The sequence below is a fragment of the Mauremys mutica genome, chromosome 22, assembly GCF_020497125.1.
Source record: "Mauremys mutica isolate MM-2020 ecotype Southern chromosome 22, ASM2049712v1, whole genome shotgun sequence".
NCBI lineage: Eukaryota > Metazoa > Chordata > Testudines > Geoemydidae > Mauremys > Mauremys mutica.
Window position 1 is genome coordinate 3098709 of NC_059093.1, and position 26819 is coordinate 3125527.

A 26819-nucleotide genomic window follows, 5' to 3' on the forward strand; every position below is an offset into this window, starting at 1 on the left:
CTTTGCAGCATCTCATTAAATCACTGTATTTCAGAGGCACAGCAGGACAGTTGTGTGAATAAATAGTGCAATCTCCTAGTCTGAAGTATTTTCACATCTGAGTTATTTCCCCTGCATATGATCGGTTCCTTCTATTTTTTCTCCCCCTCCCCAACATCCCCTCCACAAATGATTTTAGCTGATGAGTTCAATTAACTAAGGCATTAGAGAGGCAAAGTTGAAAAATCACATCATTTTCCCCCCTTCTTTAATGTTTTACAGTTTAACAAATAGTGCTGAAAACCGAGGGAGGAGAGAGAGAATGAATTATCCTGGTGATTGGAAGACAAAGCACTTCTTTGCTGCTGCTGTTTAGGATGATGAACTGTGCCAAAAAATGAAGAGGAGAAAAATGAAAGAAAGAAAGAAAGAAAGAAAGAAAGAAAGAAAGAAAGAACCTCTTCAGGGTGTTTATCCAACCAGCATGTTTGCTCATTTTGTATCTTAGCTCATGCATAATGCCAATGAGATGGAAAGAACCTGCTTTGCTATCAAGGTACCAGTAAACTGGGATACACAGTATGGAGTCAATCGCAGTGAAATAAATGGAGCAAAAGGTTTCATTTTGCAACCCTGCAGGCTCTGCTATGTTTTGGGGGAAGAGAGGGAGGAGGGCAAACCTCTCCTTGAAAGCCACCAGAGCCATGCAATTCCATATATGTATGTGTGTGTGTATATGTGTGTGTGTGCGCGGTGCTTGACTCCTCACACATCCCCTGCTTTCTACATCCTTCCTGAAGCTTCTTTATGAATCATTCCACTCCTTCTCCATAAGGCATGAGACGTGCTCGGCGTCACTCAGGCCAGGAGCTATCCAGACACATATTGGCAGGGAAGCGAGGAGCAGGCTCTGCATGGAACTGGGCTGTGGCCATGGGCGAGCAAACGCCCCTTCGGAGTGCACATGAGGGCAGGAGCCAGAAGGTGCTGTTCTGTTGCCAACAGTCACATCCGCCACTCAAGGCCTCCATTGTCCCTGCCTGTCTTCTGGAGGCACCACTTTGAAACTGGCACTTCTTGGGCGTGACTGTGCTGCATCAACCAGTGAGCATAGTCTGATGAGGCAATGCCAGTGCCTGGAGTGTACCCTTTCCAGAAGCATCAGATACCCAATTCTTGCTCCCAGTTGGCAGAGCTGGGCAGGGCAAACCCAGGGCTGGTATGGCAGTGGGATGCGGGTCTGTACTTGAGGGACACTGGGAGAGCTGGGGGTGGGAGGCAGGCAATGTGCTGCTTTGCACCATTGATGGAGCTCAGCTTCTTAGTTTCACAAACAACCAATTCTCCAACTCCATTCAGAGGTGCTAAAAGAAGGGGAGAAGGACCCGTCAGTCTCTGTGAGTCCAGTATCAGGAAGCCTTTTCCAATTGTTTACCGGTGCGTGCGGCAGCCAGAGAACAAGAACAGCAAGACCCCAGAGTCAGCAGGGAGAATGCTGCCTGGCTCATTTGGACTCCTGCTCTCCATCTTCTGCTTCAAAGCCGTAAACTCTTATAAAGCTCCCTGCTTCATTTCCTGCTCGGATCCCATTAGCTGGGCTGGAGCCAGAGTCTGAATCCTCTGCAGCTGGGTGCAGAGGGATCAGCCTGCCTGCACCCTCTGATTGAAGGTTACTTGCCACTTCATAAAGAGCATTTCCCATCCGGCAGCAGGCAGGTTATAATGCTGTCTGGACCCACCGTCTTTTTTTTTCTTTTTCTTTCTTTCATTCTTTCTTTTTTATGTGACCTTTTTTTCTCCCTCCTCTGAATGGCAAGAGTGAGGTAATGCATTGGAGACGTGAACTTTAGCAGAATGGTAACATAATGCCTACAATAACGCTCATTCAATGGTTCAAATATCTTAACAGCTCAGATAATGCCTTCAGAAAATTCCCGTCTCTGAGTGCACTTCATCATACAATACTGACCTAGTTGTCAGTCCTCTAAAGAGACTCAATTATTTGGAAGTTTGGACTTTTCAGGCTTGAGCAGACCATAAGTTCAGCCAGTCTGGTATCCTGAAGCCTGCAACCTCGTGCTTCAAAGGAATGCCTTTTCCATGCAATTGAATTTAAGCTGATCTTGCACCCATTACTGTGGTATCTGGTCACCATGCACAATAAAGGTCACCAGAAAACCTGTCTTCTCTTCTCCCTTCTTTGTTGCCCACAGTTACAAGCAGCTAGTGGTGTCTGGAATTTACCTGACCAAACTTGCAGGTTCCTAAGAGAAGAGGCAAGTCTGGACCAGATGACTGGAAGGTAGCTAAATGTAACACTGATTTTTAAAAAGAGCTCCAGAGGAGATCCTGGCAATTACCAGCCAGCGAGCCTAACTTCAGTCCTAGGCAAATTCATCGAAACTATAGTAAAGGACAGAGCTATCAGACACACAAATGTGAGTTGCTGGGGAAGCATCAACATGGAATTTATGAAGGGAAATCATGCCTCACCAATCTGTTAGAATTCTTTGAGGGAGTCAACTAGCATTGTGCACAAGGGTGATCCAGTCAATATAGTGTACTTGAATTCTGAGGATGTCTTTGAGAAGATCCCTCACCAAAGGCTCTTAAGGAAACTAAATAGCTATGGGATAAGAAGGAAGGTTCTCTCATGGATCAGTAAGTGGTTGAAAGACAGGAAACAAAGCATAGAAATAAATGGTCAGTTTTCACAGTGGAGAAAGGTGAATATCAGGGTCCTCCAAGGATCTGTGCTAGGATCTGTGGAAGATGGGTGGATCATTCCATAATTGCCCTATTGTGTACATTCCTCCAGAAGCTCTGGCATGGCCCACTGCTGAAGACCGGATACTGGGCAAGATGGACCGTGGTTTGACACAGTATGGCAGCTTGTGGTGGGGTGTACAAACCACACACTGGGCAACCAGGGGGTTAAGGGATTATTTTGAGCCCAGCCAGCCCCACCCCACCACACCTGCAGCAAATGCTCCATCTGGTGGAGGAATTAACAGATGGGAGACAGCTCATTTGGGGGCAGATCTGGAAGAGAGCAGACCTGCAACCCACAGATCCAGCAATGCAGCACAGAGAGAAGGGTGAAGTCTCTGACACAACTGCCGCAAAGGGCCCTTCCTGAGGGAAGGGAGGACCCACCCCAGAAACAATCCGTGAGGGAAGTATCCCCCCCTCCCCTGCCTATGGACCCTGGACACTGGTAATCCCCTCTTATTGTCTTGATTTGGACTCCCCCAGTAGGGGAAAGACTTGGACTAAGATGACCCCTGCGCGGAGAGGGATGAGAGGAAGTGGCCCAGGAAGGGCAGCCTTAGCTTCGGTTGCCAGACCACTAGTAGCCGAAAGGGCTCTGGACCAGAGCCCGGTGGAGTGAGAGGACCCAGGCTCCCCTACCAACAACCCCCCTGCCAGCCACGGGTTGCAGCCATGACCACTAGGCCACACTTCCCAAGCAAAGGCCAAGCGAGGACTGTTACACAGCTCTGAAAGTAAACAAACCAAAACAGAAACCCCCAAAACCATCGCCCGCAGGATGTTGCAGGACTGGGACCCACTCATGTGATGTTGTGTTACGGGTGCAGAGAGTGTAAAGAGGGGATCTAAGGGTTGTGTTTTTAACCTTACCTAATGCTGCTCTCATATGTATAAAAGCTTCAGGTCCTTTAGAATCCTTCCAGGCTATCTGCTTCAACAGTATCCAGTGGCTGCCAGTTCCACAGATTAAACCCAAGAACAATACTCATGCATCTTCTGTTTTTGCTCAAGTACAGTTGCAGAAGCTACTGTGTTGGTAATTCATTCAGGTCTAATGTATCTCCACTCAGGGCCGGCTCCAGAGCCCAGCGGGGCAAGCACCCGCCTGGGGCGGCCCTTTCCCGGGGGGGGCGGCAGGCTGGGCCGGCGGTCCTGCCGCAGTCATGCCTGCGGGAGGTCCACCGGAGCCCCGGGAGCAGCGGACCTGCCGCAGGCATGACTGCGGAGGGGACGCTCAGCTGGCGGCTCCAGTGGACCTGCCGCAGGCATGACTGCGGACGGTTCGCTGGTCCCGCGGCTCGGCTGGACCTCCCGCAGGCATGCCTGCAGCAGCTCAATCAGAGCCACCGGACCAGCGAACCGCCTGCAGCTGCGGGAGGTCCAGCCGAGCCGCGCGACCAGCGGACCCTCCGCAGTCATGCCCGCGGGAGGTCCGCTACTCCCGCGGCTCGGGGGCGCCTCCCGGGCATGACTGCTTGGGGCGGCCAAATTTGTAGAGCCGCCCCTGTCTCCACTGGGACCTCACACCCCTCCTGCTTCCTGGCATTCTGCCCAGGGCTGCAACACACTTCAGGCCTGCAGCTGATGCAACAGCATTATACCTTGCAACAGCAGACCAGCCTGTTGAGGGTGTGGAGGGAGATGGCAGCAGCTGGTTGTTGTCACCATCCCTTACTCACACAGGAAGGGGCTGGGAGCTGTGAAGGAGCAACTGTGAGCCACTGGGTGACTGGAGGCTAAGCCTCGCATTGTGTGACTGTCTGTCGGAGGCCTCTTCCTTCCTGCTCAACAGAAGTAGAGAGGAAGGAAGGCCCAGGGGTTAACATAATAGCTTGGTACTCAAGAGACTTGGTTTCAATTTGCTGCTCTGTCACAGACTCCCGGCATGACCTAGATCAAGTCACTTTGTGTGTCTGAGCTTCAGTTTGCAGTCTGTGCAATGGGAATAATAGCCGCTCCCTGCCTCCGCAGGGGGCTGTGAGGCTAAGAACAGTCTAGATTATGAAGGACTCAGGCACTGCTGTAATGGAGACCAGATAAGAAATGAACATGGATAGACCAGGCATCATGACCCTGCTGGCTGTTAAAGGGGAGTCACCAAAGTCCCACCCCCCTGGAAAGCTGAATGCTATAGCCCGTCTCCAAAAGAATCAGAACGTATTGCTGGAAGGAGCCGGCGTGCTATGCTGAGACCGTGTTATATTCGACAATCAGTAATTTATGCCCTTCCCTGTGACATTTTTTATTAAGCATTTCCCAGCACAGTCTAATTACAAAGTAAATAAACGGGCCCTCCCTTACAGTTAATTCGTTATGTAGCTTTATTACCAACAAGAGAGAAGCGACACAAGAAGGATATTACATGCAGCGTTGCTGGTAATTACTGTATTTTCATTGCATCATGTGCATTTTATAGTGGTGGTCAAGAGAAATTGTAGTCATCGCTGTCAGTGTGAAAGTAATTAATGTTCTCCAAGAGAGACCTGGGGTACGCAGTAGTTGCAGAGAGACAGTGAAAGTCAGACCCCCGAGCACAGGGTCAAGGCGGTTTGTCCAGTTTGGCCCCAGTCCAGCAAAGCTCTGAAACTCGTGTTCATCTTTAGACACAAGAGCAGTCCTGAGGACTTTAATGGAATCGGTCACATATTTAAATACATGCGTAATGCTTTGCTGGACCAGGGCCTTTATTTCTACCTTGTGAAAATGCTTTTTCTCCTTAAATTCAGCCATGCTTTACCCCTCCGTACCTTGCCACGGACATCAGTCAGGACGTCTTGTCTGCCAACACAAAGTGCTCCCAACTCCACACACAGTAACACTGTTGCTCAGGGATAGATGTTTGTCTTCCCCGCCCTCTGGCTGATGCGATTTCTAGGGTGGCTGTGTTGCAAGTTAGAGAAGGGATGTTTGATCTTTTTGTTGCCCCCTCCCCCCTTGTTGGGCAAAGGCCTTTGCATCTTGCCCCAGTTTTTTCGCCACACCAGTCTCCCCACCTCCAGCTAGACCCTGCAACGGCTACCGCCCTTCTTCCATGGGGAGCAGACCAAACACAACTCACTTCAGAGTCCATCAAAGCTGCTCTTCAATCAGCCGCAGGGAGGCTGCACAGTGCCACGTCCCCCCGGGAGAGCGCCAGCCCAGGATTGACATGTCATGAAATGTAAGAGCCCGTTGCAGGCTGTAACGATTCAATCCATGGCTATGGAGATAAAGCTCAGCTTGGAACTCGACCATATTGAATAAGAATCTCCGCTTCTGAGGCTGCTGCAAAACATGCTGATACGGGGCCCCTCGTTTAACGTGATATCAGAACAACAGAGGAAGATCTAATGGAGATCAAATCAGACGAAGAGAAGTGCATTAAGGGGGACAGGAAGGAATGGGGATCGTGCTGGATATACATTCCTGATGTTTACTTCTGGCATCTGATTATAATCTCACTCACCCCAGTTTTACAGCAATGCAAATCTCCTGGCTTCAGTGCATTTTCTCCCGATTTATACAGAATCAAGCCTTGCACCTCATTCTCCATTGCCATGTACCTGTGCAGGGCACCTCGCACTGGTGTAAATAATTTCACAAGGTACAATGCAACAAAGACTTGGGTCCTTTGGTTCCTCTACTAGTATATCTATGTTTAACTAACAGTTCCCCTCCAATTCAGTCTCTCATTGTGTTGTAATGCTTCTGTTATCACCAGAAACAGGTGATAGAAATACAACTTTCAATTGCATTTCTTAGGAAAGTTTATTGGGATAAATGTGTGTGTATATGCTTTGAATAATTAACTTGTGGAACTAGCTGCAGCAGGATGTTATTAGGGCAAATATCTTAGCAAGTTCCCATAAAGGGCTAGAAACCCATATGCATAAGAATAATGACCTTAGCTGTGATAAAAATTACAAGGGGCATAGATCCTCATGGTTAAAAATATAAACTGTTAGGGGGGCAGGAAGACATTTCCACCGCACCATGGTATAACATCAAATAGCTGGGCAGACTCAATGTGTTTTGCTTTTCGTCTTCCTCCACATCAGGTAGTGAGTATTGCCAGAGTTGGGATGCTGGGCTGGATGGATCAGTGGCAGAGAAATTGTTTGTGGACCACATTATAAAGCACAATAATAGTTTTCAAATGTGTGTAATCTATACAGGGGGACAAAGGCAGCAGATCTACGGTTCACCATGGGCTATCGGCAAATGTAGGCAGGCTAATGAATCAATCTATCTTCTGGATTCACTGGACCAAACGTGCACATATGCAGGGAAGCAGCAGACAGCGTCTACTACTCTCACCCTCGGATTCACTCGCAGTAGCTGTGCCACAGCCCGGCAGCTGCCTCAGCAGTTGAAGGATGAGGATTCCATGCACATTTCCATGGGGAAAATTACTTTTCATTCCAGATTTGCTCCATGTTCCAGCATTTGGCCTTTTTGTGCATTCCAAAAGCAAATGAAACGTAAGCATGGAGTTTGCTAATTGTCTGCATAATGGAAATATATATATAGCTATCTTTGTGAAGGCTGATGAGTTCTTGGAATCATCTAATAGCAAATCTTGATTCCCCAAATCTCCCTCTCTTTGCATGTGCTAATTGGTCTTGGCATTAATTAATCTGATTTCATTATATTCTCTTTAATTTGTCAAGATATAATTTCTGTATTGCGCAAAGAAATGCTTTAGAGAATTGTCACAATTGGAATAATTTCCCCAACCCCCTCCCTCGCTTTAAAGTTACCAAGAGAAGTCATCAATTAAGATAATTTGCATACATATTAGGTTAATCGTTTTAGTTTAGCCAAATTTGTGGAAATTTACATAGCAAATTGACCCTCCCCATTTTCACTTAAACATATAAAGCGCAAGAGAGAATTGTGTTGGAATTGATAATGAAATGGAGTTTATTTTGCATGGTTCTCTTACTAAAAGAGGTCTAATTAGACCAAGTAATTTTTTATTTCATCGGTAATTGCAAAACAAATAAGCTCTTTGGCAGTTTTTTTCCTCTCTCTTTCCCTGTGTCACATGGATGGGGAGCATTAATAGGAAAGTCATGTTCTCCTAATTAAGCCCCATTTGATTTCAGCACATTCTTCCATCAGAACCTCTTTAGTTTCTTTTGGTTTTCTTCTGCTTGAGTTGCTTAAGCTTCCTGGAACACCTATTAATAGACAACTCCCCCATACTGATCTGCCTGAATTAAAATAAAAAACCCCAAAGCCCAGTAACTAAGACAGCATTCCAGCAACAACAGAATTTGTGTGTTAGGGAAAATGCAACCAGGATCTCAATTCCCCCTGTGGAAGAGAAAGAGAGAAGCTTTTAGCCATGAAAGAGCTGGCATAACAAAATGTGACCATTAACACCCAGGCACAAAAAATACCCATCCCCTGATTTTCCTATTTTAATTTCACAAGTAGGTTTCTGCAGCTGGTGTTCCTTGCTCAGTTGCTGTGGAAAGAGCCCGTTAGGATCTTCTCATGAGGATACAGGCTGGCAACCCTGCCTCCCTCCCCATGCCCCAAGATTGACTGTTGGGCAAGGACCATCTTTTTCTTCTGGGTTTGTCCAGTGCCTAGCACAAGGGGGTCCTGCTCCAGGACTGGGGCTCCTAGGTGTTACAAGACTATAGCAGATAAATCGTAATAACTGCTTAGACTGCTGGGCACGGTTCAGTAGCTGTAGCTGGTCTTGAATGAGCTCCCAGAGCAGGGTAATACAGCCTCCAGTGAGCAGCTGTCACCACACCAACTCTAGACCTCCTACTCAAGCAAAGGGCTGCAGACTATACCCCAGATCCAAGGCCCATTGAAATTCAGAGGAGTCTTTCCACTGGCTGCAATAGGCACTGGGCCAGCCCCATGGTACTCACGTCTGTTTGTAAAATCATCCTTCCAAATGATTTTAGGTGCCATGAAAACATCACAGTGCTGTCTTGGGGAGGTGGTTGGGTGCTGTTTGCCTAATGATTGATGTGTATTTTGGACTGCGACCCAGTAAAGTTCCTGTTTTGCTTTGTTACTAAAGCAATCCTGGAGACCTAGCATCCACTGGATCAAATTCTTCCCTGCAGGGCAGCTGGAAAGTGAAGACTCCAGGACTGTCTCAATGGCACTTTGTTCGTCTCATCCATTTGGAGACCCTCTAGTGCTCTAACAACCTTTATTGCAGACTCATATAGCCCTCTTAGGTATCGTATCTACTCTGCAGATGGGGAAGATGAGCATGGAGATACCACAGAGCTTAGCACAGGGAACGGCTTAGAAAAAAAAGCTACCCTCCACCACAGAGGGATTGTATGACTTTATCCAACTTCTCACCATGAGTCTGTGGCACTGCCAAAACTAGAACCCAGGAAGCCTGACACCCAGCCCTGGTCTTTAGCCAATGTCCATTCACCCTGCAGAGCAGTGGCCACTGAAAATGCACCAATTAGCTGGGGACCAGGTAGAGCTACTATTAGCTAGGAAGGCTAGTCTGCAATCTATTATGATGAAGCCTATTTGCATGTCCAGAGAAATTCTCATTAGTCGGTGTGAGTGCTGGGCACAGAAAAAGTGCTTGGAGCAGACGTGCCGTGGTTCCAGAAAATGGAGTGAGCCGCAGCCACTGCTGACACCCAGAATGGCCCAGACACTCGTCCTGTTAAGGAAACAAAGTAGAAATGGCATTTCTGAATAAGCCTGACAGTTCACCCGGTTTGAAACCCATTGAGTTGTGACGCAGTGTATTTCAGAAGCACTGATAGAATTAAAGAAATGTTAATGTATGCTGTTTGCTCGCCTCCTGCCTACACAGCAAGAAGAGGGGAAGTCTGCAAGGGAGCTGAGCATGGCTTTGTGACCGGAGAGAAAGAGGTCATGCTGGACTCTGTGCTGCCTGGTGTTAAACAAAGGCCAGTATGAATTCCATAGGTCTGCCAGGAGCTGAGGAATTTCCAGAGCAATGTGAAGCCATGTGCAGTCCTGATCCCTCCTGCACAAAGAGACTGTGTTTTATTTACTGGAGCTGTGTGCAGGGTCTATATAACAGGGAAATTCTTGTGCAGATCTGTCATTCAGTTCTCCAGCTTGATGCATTGGGGCCAGATTCCCCACTGCCTTCCCCCTCAGGTGTTTTTCACTCCTGGGCACAGTGGTCAGTGCGTTGCACGCACTTTGCCCAGGTGCAAAGGATGATGCGAGGAGCAAGTCATTGGAAAATCATCCTCTTCGGTTGTTAACTGTGCAGAGTTCTTCCTTCCACACCCCCTGTATTTTTTGGCCTTGAGTGTTTTTAATGACAGCCTTCATGGTTTGATAGAGAATTTTACACTAATGCAAGCATTACCAGTTAATTTGGCTAGAACAGAGTGCAATTTTGCACAGTCAAAGTCATTGCTACTTGAGCTATAATGGAACTTTTAGTGCAAGTAGCAATGACTTTGACTGTGCAAAATTGGGTGGTCTGGGGGTTGGAGTGTGTGCCCAGCACAAGGAATTTGCAAAGAGCTCATCTACGGCCCAGGTAAGTGCCCTAATCGTGGGTGGGTCCATTGCTTTTTGCCTATAGAAGGTGTTCCACATAAATTAAATATAGTTTGTGTAAAACTCAAACTATCGCTCCTTCCATGGTCGGGCTGTACATGTTGGGCGGGAGTGCTGGGGGTTCAAGTCCCCTGCTCTCCGTCTCCTGCTGCTAAGAAAGACTTGCGATGAGCCTCTAAAGCAGGCCTGGTGAGTGTTCCCTACTTTCCACATTCTGCACTCTGTGGTTGGCCTCTCTCTTGCCTGTGGAAGCTGTTTCACTTTCATTAAATGGTATTTGGGCCTTACTGTTGTAAGATTCTCTAGGTGGCCTAATGGTTAGGCTGTTCTACTATAGATAGATGAGAGCCAGGTTCAAATCTCTCCTGGTGTATGTCCTCTTACCCATCTGGAGAAGAAGTGAGGGTGCCTGACCTCTTGCCTTTCAAAACTGTTTCACTTTAATTAAATGGTACTTGGGATCTTGCGAGCCTTTTGGCTTGCCTGTGAAGCTGCTCAACTTTCATGAAATATTATTTAGGCGAAACAATTTAGCACCTTCTTCTGTAGTCCAGCAGTTAGAGTATGGGCTCACCTTGTGAGTGCTGTGGGTTCAAATCCTGGCTTGGTGTGTTGCAAAGACCTTTGAAAGCTATCCCCAGTGGTTCTGGGCTGCATCTGATGCTGTGGTGGTGAAATCCATTGGTTTTTTTTTTGCCCATAGGTGTTCCACGTTAATGAACTATTGTTTGGGCAAAGGAGGGAGTATCCTTCCTGCCATGGTCCAGCGGTTGGGCCCTAGGTGTGAGCTGTGGGTTCAATTCCCCAGGTCTGCTGATGCGGAAAAGGTCCTTGAGATGAGCGTTTAACACTGGCCTGGTAGGTCTTTGGGTCCCCCAATATGAGGGCTGCTTCCTTCTTGCGGGTGGAAGCTGTTCCGCTTTCATTAAATGGTCTTTGGGCCGCAGCTCACTACAGTTCCCCTCTGTGGTCTGATGATCAGACTGTGTGCCTGAAGTGGGGGGAATAGGAGTTCAAATCTCTCCTGGGGCGTGTGTGCTTGTCTTTCTGGGGTAGCGTTGGGGCTGCCTACCCTCTTGCCTTTCAAAGCTGTTTCACTTTAATTAAATGGTAGTTGGGCCTCCCACTCCCCCAGTACCCTCTGTAGGCTGACAGTTATGCTATGTGCCTGGGGTGCTGGAGAGAAGGGTTCTAATCCTGCCTGGTGTAGGTCCCTTGACCTTTTTGTAATGGCGGGGGGGTTGCCTGCCTCCTTCTTGCCTGTTGAAGCTCTTCCACTTTAGTTAAATATGCTCCGGGCCGGCTTCCAAACAACTCTCACTCTCTAGTCCAGTGGTTAGGATACTTCCCCGGGTTGTAGGAGATCCTGCTTCAAATCCCCCAGCTGCTTGTTCAGCAGGGATTTGCACAGGGTTTTCCTGCCTCTTAGGTGACTGTCCTTCGCGGTGGGCCATCCTTGTCTGAACCCCCTCTCTTTCTCAAGAGGCCATTGCCTTTTTGGGATGGAGAGGGGATTCTGACAGAGATCGCTCACCAGTGACTCTCCCCCAGGAGGTGGCAGCCCCCAGTTCACACCCCTCAAAAGAGCAGGGGAGTGCCCTGGGGTCTGCCACAACCTGGGCGTGTATCCTGATCACGGTGGACGAGAGAGAGGGGGGTTTTACTGCTCAGCAGCAAAAGCCCCTTTAATTAAAAGAGCAAGAGGCCCTGTGACAGGCCTTTTGCTCAGCTAGGAGGGGTCTCTTCTCACCCACCAGACGCCCTCCTGCCCCGCAGGGCCAAGAGTTCAACCAGGGTCACCCACAATCCAAGCAAGCACCCTAAGCCCCGTACCACAGAGGGACTTGAGAGCTTCCCTTGCTCCGGTTAATCTATAGTTAAAGTGGAACATGTGAGCGGTAAGAGATTGAGACACCCACCCCATTTCAGGGACGGGATTTGAACCCACACCTTTCTCCTTTGGGGATAAGTACCCAAACCACAGGACTACAGTGGGACTCACACATAGCTGTTGGCCCAATTCTCCTGTCATATTTATTGAATGTGTCCTACCTTCATCAGAAAGGACTGAGGGAGACCCTGGAGCCCACTACCTCCTAGCCAGGCACTTAGGCCATTGGATTGAGAGATAGGCAATCACCCTTCAAATCCCGGCTCAGCCAGCATAAAGGGGATTTGAACCCCCATCCGCTGCTTTTGAGACAAGCCATCCAAACCACCAGACCACAGAGGGATTCATGGTGTAGGAGTGGCCCAGTGACTGGTTAATTATGTCATGACATTGACCCACCTTCAATAGGAAACACTGAGGGAACCGGCCCATTGGAATACCTCCTAGCCCAGCACTTAGCGTATTCACTTGCCAGGTAAGAGATCAACTTTCAAATCCTGTCACAGGCAGCATAAAGGAGATTTGAACCCCAGCCTAGCCACCACCCCAACCCACTACACCACAGAGGGCTGGTTGCTGAACTTACGGCCCAATGATTATGTAGTGAAAGTGGAACAACTGCAGCAGACAAAAATCAGACATAGCCCCCCAGGCCCTAATGAGAACCCCTCTTAGCCCAGGGTGGCACGTTCACCTTGGAGAGAGGAGATGGCTGTTCTGGTCTCTTCTCAGCGAACTGAGGAAGGAGTTGAACCTGCATCATCCACATGCTGGGTAAGGACCCAAGCCACTGGACTACAGAGGGATTCATGTCTCAGCACTGGCCGGTTCCTACTGAATGGACGTGGCACAGCCTCAACACGCTCCAACGAGCAAGCCCCCTCAGGCTGTCCTTTCCTTCAGGACCGCGCAAAGCTGAATTCGCGCCTGTTAAATGCGCGTAAGATGAGCCTCGCCTGTACTGCCTGGGGTTTGGGTTAAACCCGCCGCCTACTAATTCCAGCAGGTGACCCCCCCGGTTCTTGCATCGCGTGAAGGGGTGAATAACACGTCCTGAGTCACATTCTGCACCCAAGGCATGATTGGCTAGACCGCTATCAGATCCAGCCTTAACTGTCTCTTTTCCCAGCTGAACCCGAAGCAGCCCCCGACCCCCATCCCAGGCAAGGCCCCTAAGCACTAGGTTAAAAGTTACACGAGAGGCCTCTGCCTTCTTCCCCCTGGGCTGTTTTGCGGGGCGTTGGGCAGGTCCCTAACCAGCTCACACTGAGTGGGTTAGGCACCTAAGTGACCTGAGGGGTTCCTGGCCGTGGCCGGCAAGCAGCGGTTGGGAGGGGAAGACGCTGGGTCAATCTCCTTCTCCCCGCCTGACGAGCAGGGAGTCGAAGAGGGCTCTGCAGTCTCTCGAGCGCGAGCCCCGGCGCCGAAGGAAAGGAGAGCCTGAGGGGGCTTGCCGGTTGTAGCGCGTGGAGGCTGTGCCATTTTCCTTCAGTAGTAACTGGCCAGCGCTGTGACTTGAATCTCTTTGTAGTCCAGTGGCTTGAGTACTTACCCAGCATGTGGATAATGCAGGTTCAATTCCCTCCTCAGCTCACTGAGAAGGGACCGGAACAGTCATCTCTTCTCTCCAAGGTGAATATGCCGCTGCTGGGCTAAGAAGGGTTCTTCTGGGGGCTGCGTCTGATTTTGGTCTGCTGCAGTTGTTCCACTTTCACTACATATTCATCGTGCCGTAAGTTTGGCAACCAGCCCTGTGTGGTGTAGTGGTTGGCCTTCAAATCTCCTTTACGCTGCCTGTGACAGGATTCGAACCTTGGTCTCTTACCTGGCAAGTGAACAGCCTAAGTGCTGGGCTAGGCAGTATTCTGCCCCTGGGGCTCCCTTGCTCTTGTCTGTTGAAGCTGCTGCTCTTTCATTACATACTCATTGGGCCAAAATAGAAACAAGCAGCCCTGTGTGGTCTAGTGGTTGGGGTTGTGGCTGGCCTGTGGGAGGCTGGGGTTCAAATCCCCTTTATGCTGCCTGAGACGGGATTCGAACCTTGGTCTCTTACCTGGCAGGTCAACGCTCTAAGTGCTGGGCTAGGAGGTAGCCCAATGGGCTGGTTCCCTCAGTGTTTCCTATTGAAGGTGGGCCAATGTCAATAGGTAGTTAAACAGTCACTGGGCCACTGTTACACTGTGAGTCCCTCTGTGGTCTGGTGGGTTGGATGCCTTTGTTTAGGAAGTGGCAGGTGCCAGTTCAAATCCCCTTTATGCTGGCTGAGACGGGATTTGAAGGGTGATTGCCTACCTCTCAACCCAATGGCCTAAGTGCCTGGCTAGTGGGCTGTGGGGTCTCCCTCGGTCCTTTCTGTTGAAGGCAGGGCACATTCAGCAAATATGACATGAGAATTGGGCCCTGAGATTTATGTGATTCCCACTATAGCCTGGTGGTTTGGGCACTTACCTCAGAAGTAAAGCGGTGCGGGTTCAAATCCCTTCCCTGAGATGGGCTGGGCATCTCAATCTCTTACCGCTCAAGCATTCCACTTTAACTATATATTAACCGGAGCCAGGTAAGCTCTTGTGTCCCTCTGCGGTATGGGGGTTAGGGTGCTTGCTTGGATTGTGAGTGACCCTGGTTCAACTCCCCGCTCTACAGGGCAGGAGGGCCTCTGATGGGTGAAAGGGGGGCCCTCCTGGCTGAGCAAGAGGCCTGTCACAGGGCCTCTTGCTCTTCTAATTAATTTTAATTTTACTGTTCTTATAGATAGTCAAAAAATTAATGAAAAGAGCAAGACACACTCTGAGAGACCTTTTGCTCAATCAGAAGGGGCCCCTCTCACTCAGCCAGGAGGGCCCCCTCTCACCCACCAGAGGCCCTCCTGCCCTGTAGCACAGGGAATTGAACCAGGGTCACTCACAATCCAAGCAAGCACCCTAACCCCTGCACCACAGAGGGACACAAGAGCTTATCTGGCTCCAGTTAATATATAGTTAAAGTGGAACGCGTGAGCCATAAGAGATTGGGTTACCTTCTGTGTTGGTGGTAAGATGGCTAACCCAATCTCTTACAGCTCACGCGTTCCACTTTAACTATATATTAACCGGAGCCAGGTAAGCTCTTGTGTCCCTCTGTGGTGCAGGGGTTAGGGTGCTTGCTTGGATTGTGAGTGACCCTAGTTCAACTCCCCGCTCTGCAGGGCAGGAGGGCCTCTGGTGGGTGAGAGGGGGCCCTCCTGGCTGAGTGAGAGGGGCCCCTTCTGATTGAGCAAAAGGTCTCTCAGAGTGTGTCTTGCTCTTTTCATTAATTTTTTGACTATCTATAAGAACAGTAAAATTAAAATTAATTAGAAGAGCAAGAGGCCCTGTGACAGGCCTTGTGCTCAGCCAGGAGGGCCCCCCTTTCACCCATCAGAGGCCCTCCTGCCCTGCAGAGCGGGGAGTTGAACCAGGGTCACTCACAATCCAAGCGAGCACCCTAACCCCTGCACCACAGAGGGACACAAGAGCTTACCTGGCTCCGGTTAATATATAGTTAAAGTGGAACACGTGAGCTGTAAGAGATTGGGTTAGCCATCTTATCACCACCAACACAAAAGGTATCTGAACCAGGGTCTCTCACAATCCAGAGAAGCACTCTAACCCCCATACCATAGAGGGACTTGAGAGTACTCTTTGCCCCAGTTAACATATAGTTAAAGTGGAACGCTTGAGCAGTAAGAGATCAAGGGGCCACCCTTTCTCAACAGAGATGGGGCTTGGACCAGCAGTTCACTGGTTTGAAAGGTAAGTAGCTAACCCACAGGACTACCAAGGGAGTCACAGAAAGGATCTCACCCAAGTCTCATGTAATAGTTACTGAACGTGTCCTACGTTCAACAGAAAGGACAGAGGGAGACCCAACATCCCCCTACTTCCTAGCCAGGCCCTTCAGCCATTCAGTTGAGAGCAACGTGCTCAACTTTCTTCTTAGCAAGAAGAAGTGGGATGGGAACCACCAACCTCCCACATACTGTCCTTTGCAATAAATTGTTTTATTATACATGGCAGAAGTCCAGGCTTGGCCTGGAGAGTGGAACATATCCTGAAAATATTTCATCCTGGTGTATGTTGTATTAACATCAGTTACCAGTGCAGGAATCATTGCACACTAGCCAATATTCATAAAACATAAAATAGCAGACAGAAAAACTTCTCCAATCAGTCCATTCTACAAATAATGACAGATATTTTGATTTATTTCATGGTTCAAACAAACTTATACTGTCCTGTGACTACAGACTTCTGCTTTAACCGAAGACAAACAAGGATGGAAAAATGCACAAAACTTATCACCCGTGGCTAAATATTTCCCACACTTTCCAGAGCAGCATTATTTTGATTACATAGTTGCATTATCAATTGTATTTAGAAAATTTCTGCTGATTGTGGTGAAAATTAGACTGTCTCTTCAAGTTATGGTCCTTTTTACAATTTTTCCAGATTGGATGCCCGCTAACATTTGAACATTACATGATACAGAATAACTGCCCCACTTCCCGCATCTGCAAACACCCTAGTGATGACCACCAGATAGGTGCTTAACAGGTGCTTAGCAATGAATTTTTTCTAGCTGATATGTTACCTTAGACTAATGGGCAGGGGTTTTTATAACCTGTCTTCGGTGCCCAGCCTAAATGGGGGCTGTGGTAGGGCAAGGTTGGAGCCGGCATGTCTTTAGAAGTTGCTTGTAACACAGTGTAACTCAGCTCATCAGATGCCAAGCCGGGCTTTCTGAGACCCGTCAGCAAGGACAGTGGCAAAATGTTAAGTACATCACGCCTTACGGCCCCTTGCTGAGTGCATTTACTCTTCCATCGTTAAAACATTGTGTGTTTCTGGGTAGCTGGGAATGACCAGAAGAAACCCGGCCCAGATCGCTGTCATTAGTCCAGCTGTGCAGGCTCCAGCTGCTTTTTTAACATGTTATTCTTTATATCTAACCTCTACCCCCATCTCACGTTTTGACCAAAACAAGGAGGCAATCAGCTGAAATGGGGCTTTCCCTTGAAGCAAAATATTATAGATTTATCAGTTCCACCCCCCTTCTTTCCCTCTTACCTCCTTTTCCAAAGTGACTTGCAAGAAAAGAGATTCTTTTGCTTCTTGATGACAGAGCTGGAGGGCCTGAAAGTTCCCCTCGTGCCCTCAGAAAACCCCGCTTTTCATTGTTTTCACTTAAAAATAAAGTCTGGTTTTGGTGGCACTCTCCTTGGAGGAGCAACAAACTGCAACCTGGGGAACTATTTAGAGACCTTTTCTCCCAACTGTTCAAGCAGCATTTCTGTTCAGTACCTATGACAAAAATCCCTTCATTTCTCTGTTCCTTGGAGTTCACTTCCTTGCGGCTTATGACGCCATTATCACATTGTGCCTGTCTGTTTCCAGTCAATTTCACTTGGGCTGGGTTAGTTGAGCCCTCTGCTCCATGTAGAGATTCTTACAGGGCAGGAGATCTGTATAGCAGATTAGAAAACACCATACACAAATTTTTTTAGAAAAGCCTATCAGACTGCCTTTACCCATCAGTCAAAAAGAGGGATATCTCCTCACCAGTCTCCCTTTGTGGACCACCCTCCAGTTAGCTCATTTCTGTTCAATTCCCACAAAATACAGCATCCACCCACTTTCCTCAATACTCAGTTATCCATTAGTACCAATCACCTCTGCCCTCCCTCAGAGCTTTTAATTAGAGAATTGCACCATAGCCGCCCCCCCGCCAAAAAAGTCTTCCCAGCTAACTAATAGTTACCTAAAGCTAGATGCATTTAAAGCACCAGCTGCTGTAAGGGAGGGGTCATGCTTGGTGTAAACTCATCGTATCTTTAATAACAGCTCTGATTTCAACAGCTATTTGTACTGTCTGGATTATGAAAGCGAAGTATTGCTGTCCCATCTCACTGCAACCAGGCCTCTGATTGTTGGCTGGATTTTGATCTTTGCAGGTTACAGGCTGTGACGGGGTGTGCATACCCTGCACTAGGCAGGAAAGGGTTAATCCCCCACTATGGGCCGAGAAAGCCCCACCCCTCAGGCCCTTCTGGGCATGCTCCAAATGCTGTGCTAGTATAAAAGGAGAGCACCTCAACTTACTCTGGTTGGGCTACCAGAGGGAAAAGACATGTGGTAGTGCTGGCTGTAGTGCAAGAGCTGGAGATCCTGTGAGCTGGAGACCTGTTGCCCTATGGACTGCAGCATCAAGAGCCTGGTAGGAAGTGACCCAGGGAGGGTGAGTGGGTGGTATCTCCCACTCATCCAAGGTTAGCATGTTGAGGTTGGATTCCCTACTGACCCAATGGTGGCAGGGGTGGCTCTATGTGTTTTGCTGCCCCATGCATGGTGGTCATGTGGCCTTTGGCAGCATGCTTTTGGGTGGTCTGCTGGTCATGTGGCTTTGGTGGTGGTTCTGTGGGTGATCTGCTGGGCCTGCACCTTCAGTGTACCTGCTGCCAAAGCTGTGGGGCTGGTGGATCTCCTGCAGGCCTGCTGCCAAAGGCTGCCTGACTGCTGATCTCACAGCAACTGGCAGGCTACCCCCTGCGGCTTGCTGCACTGGTGCCTGCAGCTGCCCCTGAGTGGTGGACACTCTGTTAAGTCACTAGGTTGGGACCCAGTTGAGTCAGGTGGGCCTTGGTCCCCCTATCCTGGCTGCCACCCATCTTGGTGGTGGCCCCTGGATCTAGCTGCTAGGATATGCTGGCCTGCACCCGAGGGCTGTTGTAGGGACTCTGGCCATTGGCCCTCATTGTGGTGATGCCTAAGACAACCTGGTAGACTGTAACTGTGGTGTCACACACCCATTATCCACCCAGCCAGGAGATGGGGGGGGGTGTACACTGCCACACAGACACCAAGATAAATGCTTTGAAATTACAAAAAATAAAAGCTAGTGCTCCTGGAGCAGCCCATAACAGCCACATGTTTTCCCAAGACACAAAGGGCCATTAAGCACCCTACTCCACTTCGTGCCTTTGAAAATCCACCCCTACCCCAGATCTGCAGTATGAGCTTGGATTATTGTCACTTCCTCCTGGGAAATTTTAGTTGAAAATAGAAAACTATCCCTTGTACCGTCAATTATAGCTGCATGAGGTTCAGAGGAGCAGGCTCTCTCCCACTGAGGTATTGAAGGTGCTCTGGTCTTCTGCAGGGTCTTGTAATGGGGGGGAGGGGCTGGGAAACCAGACTAGGTTAGACAGTAAGGAGGAAAGGTGCGTTAGCTATAGTGATAATTGTTAGAGTGCACTCTGTGCATTGGGAAAGAGGGGAAGCATGCTGTGTTCTGCTGCTATGCCAACACTTGGATTTTTTGACTATTCTTCCTTCCTGTCTCTGCATGTTGCAAAATCCCGAGCCTGGTTGCTCTCCCTTGCCTTGCCACACCTCACATCAGCTATTGCTTCTGAGATAAATTCCTCTAATGTGTGTGTTGGTTTGTTTCTTAAATTCTCCTGTATTCTCTCCCACCATCCTCCTGCAAAACATACCCAACAAAATAAACCAACCTTGCATAAATTGTCCCAGCTCCTTACTTAGGAGCAGAGACAGCTGTGACTGATTCAAGCAAAATACCTTTTGTCTGGGCTACAAAACCCAAGCTAATCTTCACATTGAACCAAAGCGGGTCCTTCCTGATCACATGCTTACACTGCCAGAGCAGGGAACGTGGATAATACTTGGGAGCCGCTATAAATGCTTCGGAAAAGGCTCTGCCATGGTAGTAAACAGCTGGTGCATCTAATCCATTTTCCAAGCACATTTGCAAGATATACAATTAAGAGTTCTGCTGAGGGGAAAAGTAAAGCAAACCATTAGATTTGTTTATAACATTACAGCTACTGTAATGCCCACTCAGGACCTTCTTTCCAGGCAGACAATATTAAGGTGATCCTTAAGAAACAGCCCAGGGACTTCCAGTGGATGACTACATGATATTAATTTTGAGTAAATATGTTCAGTTCCAGTTCCCATATAATTAAGCACAAAGAATGGATCCTGCAGGTTGTTAGACCAATTCAGGTTATGATCCCTGTATTCCCTCCACTGATTTCCATGTCTACTTTTTTAATTCTGTTCTGCTGTATACTAAAAATAAAGAGCCATCTCCTCAGCTTTGCATAATTCAAAGGTGCTTTGCCAATCTCCACTAGCTGAGAATCTGGACCCAATCTGTCCAGGTAATAACATGAATCATAGGACTTCAAGGCGCAGAGCCAAATTGTGTGGTCAGTTACCCTGGTATTAAGGCAGAGCCAGTCCAGTGCTTTATCAGTGTTCCTGAGGCAGGGGCGGCTCTAGGATTTCCGCTGCCCCAAGCAGGGCGGCACGCCGCGGGGGGGAGCTCTGGCGGTTGCTGGTCCTGCGGCTCCGGTGGACCTCCCGCAGGCGTGCCTGTGGGAGGTCCACCAGAGCCGCCTGCCGCCCTCCCCGCGGGACGCCGCCCCAAGCGCGCACTTGGCACGCTGGGGTCTGGAGCCGGCCCTGCCCTGAGGGAAGTCTTGCAGAAGTCACACTTTGACTGGAGGAGTATCCCCTCCCAGATAGATAAGGAAGGAAAACTTCAGAGGAGGGTTTCTTAGACTGGCATCGTGAGGTAATTCCACCTTCTTCCAGGGTTAGGGACATGCCAACTCAAGAACAAAGGAGGTAGCATGTTTCTCTTATCACTAGAATGTGTTCACCTGTTTTTATGGGTAAACAAACATCTGCTCAACACTGAATATTCACTACAGAAAGGCAGGGTGATGCTCCAACTTTGCCCAGCTAAGGGCTGGGCAAGCAAATTACCAGGAACCCAAGTGCCCTTATTATTCTTCTAGTGCAAGGCAAGTTGCATCACAATTAACAGTAAACACAGCACATGGGAGTCCTTGGCCTGCAATCTTCTTCCCTCTTTCAGTCTTTACACTACCTTAAGCAGTGAATCATACTGCCACCTAAACCACCCTCTGCCCCTGGCCCCTGGCATCAGTCCCTGCAAGACTTGCCTCAGCAATCTTCATTCTGCTCATCAACTCACATTTCCTGCAAACTCAAGTTTTCTTAATCTGATCGTCTTGACGCTATCAGGTATCAAGCTGGTTAGGTGGTAAATCCAGCTGATTACTTCCTCATTAGTTGCGTGGTAGATAAAGCTCACATGCAGCAACCACCTGTAACATTCCACTTCAAAGGCAGAAGCCTCTGAATATCCTGTTTCCTCAATGTCCAAGTCTCTCATGTATGTAGTAAGATGCTGAAGACAAGAGACTGCAGCAATTTCATTTTACCTTCAGTTATACCATTTGCTTCTCCAAATGTGGCTGGTGTTGCTAGACCAGCAGTCACAAGTCCAGGTCTATCTAACTGGTGTGTAGTCATGCTACCTGATATCTGAAGTGCTCAAACACTCCAGTGCCACCTCAGATTTGGGCAGGAATGGCCTTCTCAACAGACTTATATCCCCATTGTCTGTCTTTTCAAGAGATTTTTAGAACTAACTCCTCTGCTTCCAGCCTTCTCTTTCTAGCAAGTTTTGCACCTCTTCTAGTGCCAATCCAGTGAGGTCAATCTCCTCAGGGCCTCACTAAAGCTCCATAAATATTGACTGCTGCCATGCTTGTCTTCAAAATAGATGAGCAGCCTGGGGGAGGGAGTGTGGGGTTTTCCAAAGCACTCAGCGTTGGCCATAATCTGCTCCCATTAATGTAGCATGTGAATGATAACACCCCCATTGAACTCAATGGTAGAGTGAGGCTCATGCTGAGTGTTTCAGAAAATCCCTGCTGCAAGATTGCAGAGAAAGATGGGGCTATAATTAATATACATTTTGATCTTCCTTTCCATCTGTGGGCATTGCAAAATCTCACACATGGTACACATACATTGTGCTTTGCAGACATACCTAGGTTCTGTGGCTTGGTTGCCTGGCTCAAGATGTAACATCATATCCTAGGGCCTGGACACCTGGCAAGTCCCAACTCCGTAATACAGAGGATGCTAACTGCAGGCTGCACCCTAGAGCTCCCTGGTTTCCATTCATCTGCACCCTCCATTGTAGAAGAGGATGGGCACCTCTACTGCAGGGCTAACCTAACAGGGAGGGAAGCAGTAGGGCTAACAGGCTGTCATGTTCCTGGGAGAAGGGGATGAGTCAGGACTTGATTTTAATTACCGGTAGTTACTTGGGAAATTCTTGGCTTTCCTAAAAAGGGTCATTTTTTACCTGCTCTAGTTACAATGAGCATAGCTGCAAGATTCAGGCTGCTTGTCACCGACAGGCCCTTTGATTCTTTGTCCCTCTAGCTTCTGCATTAACTAACCACAGCCCATGCTGTCCGTCACCACACAGGGTTTCCCTAAGTCCTGGCCTGGATGGAGCACTCATGGATGATACCACTGTAGCCCAAAAGGAAGAGACCAACTTCCCCATTTAAAAAAAACCTCAGTATGGCTGTGAGAATGGATTGTTCCTCTGACAGAACAAGGAGTAATGGTCTCAAGTTGCAGAGGGGGAGGTTTAGGTTGGACATCAGGAAAAACTTTTTCACTAGTAGGGTGGTGAAGAACTGGAATGGGTTACCTAGGGAGGTGGTGGAATCTCCTTCCTTAGAGGTTTTTAAGGTCAGGCTTGACAAAGCCCTGGCTGGGATGATTTAGTTGGGTTTGGTCCTGCTTTGAGCAGGGGGTTGGACTAGATGACCTCCTGAGGTCCCTTCCAACCCTGAGATTCTATGATTCTATACCGCAGAGGGTGCTCTCTGGGAGTTCATTCCCAGAGGCTAGAGCGAGCACTGCAAAGTTTGGCGCCTGGGAAAGGGATACAGGGTAATGCCATTCGGCAAGCCAGGGGATGCTAAAGGGCTTCTTAGCGATAAGGAGCTGCAGCACTTTTTATGGTGATTCCTTATCCCCCCATTCCCTGCTAATGCATCAGGTGTAAGTGCACCAAGGAAAACAGCTGAGTCAGCGGAGCCAGAGGCGCCCTGCAGCTGAAGTCTCCTCAGCAACACATTTCTGAAAATAATAAAAAACCAGGAAAGCTTGGCGGGGAAAATACCCAGAATGAGAGCGCACAAGAGGCTGTGCAATTTACTTCAGCCCCAGGCAGCAGCAGCAGCGGCAGCTAACGGTGCTGACAAGTTGTGTGTGTTTTACATGCCCATTAACTCGCTTACTCAATAAAAAATGCATAGTTACTGCAGCTTCAACATGTCACGGCTGCACGTGGCACTTAAGCTACTGGGAGACATGGAGCGTCTCTCAAAGAAAGCCACTTACCAGCCTGTCAGGAGAAATGACAACCTTTAAAAGGGTATTCAGGGGAAAATATAGGGAACTGACATGCTGCAGCCACATTTTACTGATAGATTATATGTGCAGCATCAATATTATACTATGTCGATAACACATGTATATGTGCCTGCTGCTAGCGCAGCCCTGCTGTGGTTAACATCGCAAAGGTGTTTCCATTGCAACCCCCTGTTTCCATAGGCTTCTTTAAAAATAAGAAATTACCCCTTGGAACGAAACGATCCAGGCTTTGCTCTTGGCCCAGAGATGTTTTTTGAGGGGGGACAGGAGGGAGGGAAACTGTTGCTGTTAGAGTAGGGTGGGGGGGGATGTAATGTGAACAAAGTCCTGTCAGCTATTTCTTGAGTTTGTAGCATGAGAGAGGAAAACATAAAATAGCCTCTCCTGGTGTTGAAAGAGTCCAACCACAATTTCTTTGAGACATCTGGCAACAAACTGCTGCATTTCAACACCTTGAAATTAGGCTCAGGGAAATTTCCCACTGAGGGATAGCACCTGTGCTGGGTCTTGGGAGGACAGGGTAGGACAATGGGTTTTGAGTTTAGAAACTGATGGTTATTGGAACATCATGTGTGAAGCTTGTGCAGAAGTAAATGTAGGTAAATTTGGAGATGCACCATGAAGGTTAGATACAGAGGGGCCTCTCAGGTTTCTACTCAGCAAAATTCCCTTTGACCCAAGTAATGACTGAGCCAAGGACTTCAACCCTTGTCTCAAATTATGTTGCATTAGCAGTAATGCCCCCAGGTGCTAGGTGCTGTACACACACAATTAACAGACAGTCCAGGCCCCACACAGCTTACAATAGCAGTACACAGTGAGGCTATGGGTGGATACAGCAAACAGGGTGGAACACATGTCAGGAGGGCAGTCCTGACTAGTGTGACCAGCAGGGTAATAAGGAGAGTTGTGCTGGCTGTGGGTGGGTACACTCAGGAGCTCAGTGCAATTAACACAACTGAGTGTGAGGCAGCAGAGGAGCTCTGGTGGTGCAGTAGGACCATTGTCCTCCCCTCCCCTCTGTCAAATAGTCAGGCCTGGTGGCTGACCCTAGCTTCCATCTAGCCAGACTTACCTCCTGGGCAGAGCAGGAAGAGAAGGTTTAATTAGCTCCTTCTGCAGCAGTAATCTGAGCACGAATGTGAGGAGGGCAGGAACGCCCCAGCTGTTAGTTTGATGCCAGCTGGTTGGACTCTGCCAAGGCAGTGCTGCAGTATCTGTTCCTGTGTGCATGCAGGCCTAGATATGCTCACCACATGAGCCCTGGATGCAAACACAGGAAAATAGGGTTGATTTTTGCCTGGTCTTAGTGCCCCTTCTCTCCCACCAGCAGCCTCTAACCCACCCAGTCTTGGCATGGCCTGTTTCTTAAGTGAATTAAGAGCAAAGTCTCTGCCCCATCAGCTGCTGTGGTCTGTTTGCAGCCTTCTCTGAGGAAGAACTGGGGAAGGAGCAAGGCCCTGGTCACCAGAGGTTGCAGTGAGAACATCTGGGGAAGGGGCAGGGATGTCTGTGATGAGGCAGACCTGGGGTGCTATCCTTGCCCTCAGGCAAAACAAAAGCCTTCTTCAGTAGCTTGGCACTTGCCTGGGGTCCCTATGGAATCCATACTACTTGGGATGCATGAAAATGGGCTGGTTACCTGAACCCCCATTGGGCTGGAGAGCAGCTCTGTGTAAATGCACTTGGCTCAAGTCAGGCCTATAACCAGTGGAAGGTGAGCAAACTTCCTTCCCGCAGCTGTGCCGGTGCTTCTCAGCCTGTCCAAAGACACCCCCTGTTATCATCCTGGGCCTCTGTCCCCTACACAATGCAAATCAGTTCTGATCCAGCACCCCAGCTATTACAGATCTGAGGCCCCCACAGCTCTGCCAACACACCTTAGTGTCTGAAACTGTGACTGAGCCCAGGTCCCTCCATCTCTTCCCTTTCTCCCTTTGTTTTTCAGATTCCCTGACAGTAACTCAAGGGCCCTGTGGCTCTGGAAAGGAATCATAGAGCTGTTTCCCCTGCAGTGTGTTCTGAGCCTGCCTGACCAGCATGCAGGGAGCTCAGGGCTTTCCTAATTGCAGCATGACCAAACCCAGGTGGACGGTTCCTTTTCCAGCTGCAGTGAGTCAGAGGCCAAGCCATGGAAATGAGGCGGGGGAGAGGGCGTGCAGCATAGTATTTTGTGCCTGGCCTAATCACAGGGTTCACTTGCCTGACATTTTTCACACAACAAAACACCATTTCCTCACAGAGGCCAAGGCTACCTGCAGCCTGGATCGTGGTACCTGTGCTCCTCAGGCTGACCTGCCTGCTAGCCTTTGCCTTTCACTTCAGTGGCTCCAGCAAGCAGCAGCCCCCTGGGCCATTAAATCTGGGTCATTTTTAGCCAGTGCAAGAACTCACCTCCTTTATGTACACATTTCTCAACAGAGGGAGCTCAATTTGCTACTCAACCTCCTACCCTCTCCCTTCCTCCAGCCTTGGCAGCTGTTGGCATTTTTTCTAAATCAGCCATGCCTGCCTTTTACCTGTGCCAGGATGGTATTTTTCCAAAGGGGTCCAGGAATCCTCCACCTAATGCTTATTATGCCTGGTTAAAGCTCATTAAAGCCTTTGTTAGTGGAGCTGACTGACAAGGAGAGTGGATTAATATTAGAAGGCCCTGTCAAAAGTGGTGAAAAGGCTGGATTGATTTTATAGGAAGTTTAGTCAGAGCTCTGTGTAAAGGCCTTGGGGAGTGGGGGTTACACTGCAGTGAATCAATCTCCTACATTAGCAAGTCCCTCTGGGAATAGTCAACTTCAGTGTTTATTACAGCCAAGGCTGCATTTAACAGATATGGCATTCACTTTCTTCTCCTTTTCAATAATCTGCTGCTTGAAATTGCAGCCCCATAGACTGTCAGCTGAGATAGCGCTGCTAGTGGTGATGGCAGACCATGCAGGTTGGGGGTGAAGGGAATAAAGCATGACTTGTTTGCAGGGTTGTTTGCTTAGTGCAGGACTTCATGCACTGGATGAAGTGTGGGATTTGTTCTATTTTACCACAGCACTGACCCTCAACACTTCCTGCTATTCCATCCAGGGCCTTTACATATCCCTGGCAATGCTCTTCGCTCCTGTCTTGCAGCATCGAGTTGTGATCCTGTAAACTGCTCATCCAATGCACTTCAATCAGCTCCCCTGTTACTCCAGTCTTGGAGCTTGCCAAGCACAGCTCTGCCAATGTACCAGACTCCTGACCTGCAGCTCTTCCTGCTATCCCAGTCCTCAAACCAGTGCCACCAGCAATGAATCTGGCAAGTGGATTATCCCAGGTCTGGGCAGGTATAATGTATGGGCTAA

General features: G+C 48.7%; 3 long non-coding RNA genes across 6 annotated transcripts in view; 1 reads left to right on the forward strand and 2 right to left on the reverse strand.

Annotated features, from left to right (window-relative positions):
• The window catches only part of LOC123354761, a 74952-nt gene extending 64881 nt beyond the window's left edge, over nucleotides 1-10071 (forward strand). Inside the window, exons 2-4 of the long non-coding RNA XR_006574869.1 lie at nucleotides 262-535; nucleotides 6906-7211; nucleotides 8826-10071. This is a non-coding gene — a long non-coding RNA (uncharacterized LOC123354761). The remainder of the gene's footprint in view (nucleotides 1-261; nucleotides 536-6905; nucleotides 7212-8825) is intronic.
• LOC123354760 overlaps nucleotides 7719-26819 on the reverse strand; it is a 99409-nt gene continuing 80308 nt past the window's right edge. For 3 of the 4 annotated variants that reach the window (XR_006574868.1, XR_006574867.1, XR_006574865.1), the window contains 2 exons: nucleotides 19264-19378; nucleotides 16402-17648 (listed from right to left, as the gene is read on the reverse strand). This is a non-coding gene — a long non-coding RNA (uncharacterized LOC123354760). Of the gene's footprint in view, nucleotides 8050-8624; nucleotides 9395-16401; nucleotides 17649-19263; nucleotides 19379-26819 lie in introns of those variants that run through there. The other variant, XR_006574864.1, reaches the window with a different exon arrangement.
• On the reverse strand, nucleotides 19771-25644 carry LOC123354762. The gene is made up of 3 exons (XR_006574870.1): nucleotides 25127-25644; nucleotides 24560-24747; nucleotides 19771-19978 (listed from the first exon to the last, which is right to left on the reverse strand). It is a non-coding gene; the product is annotated as an uncharacterized LOC123354762 (long non-coding RNA).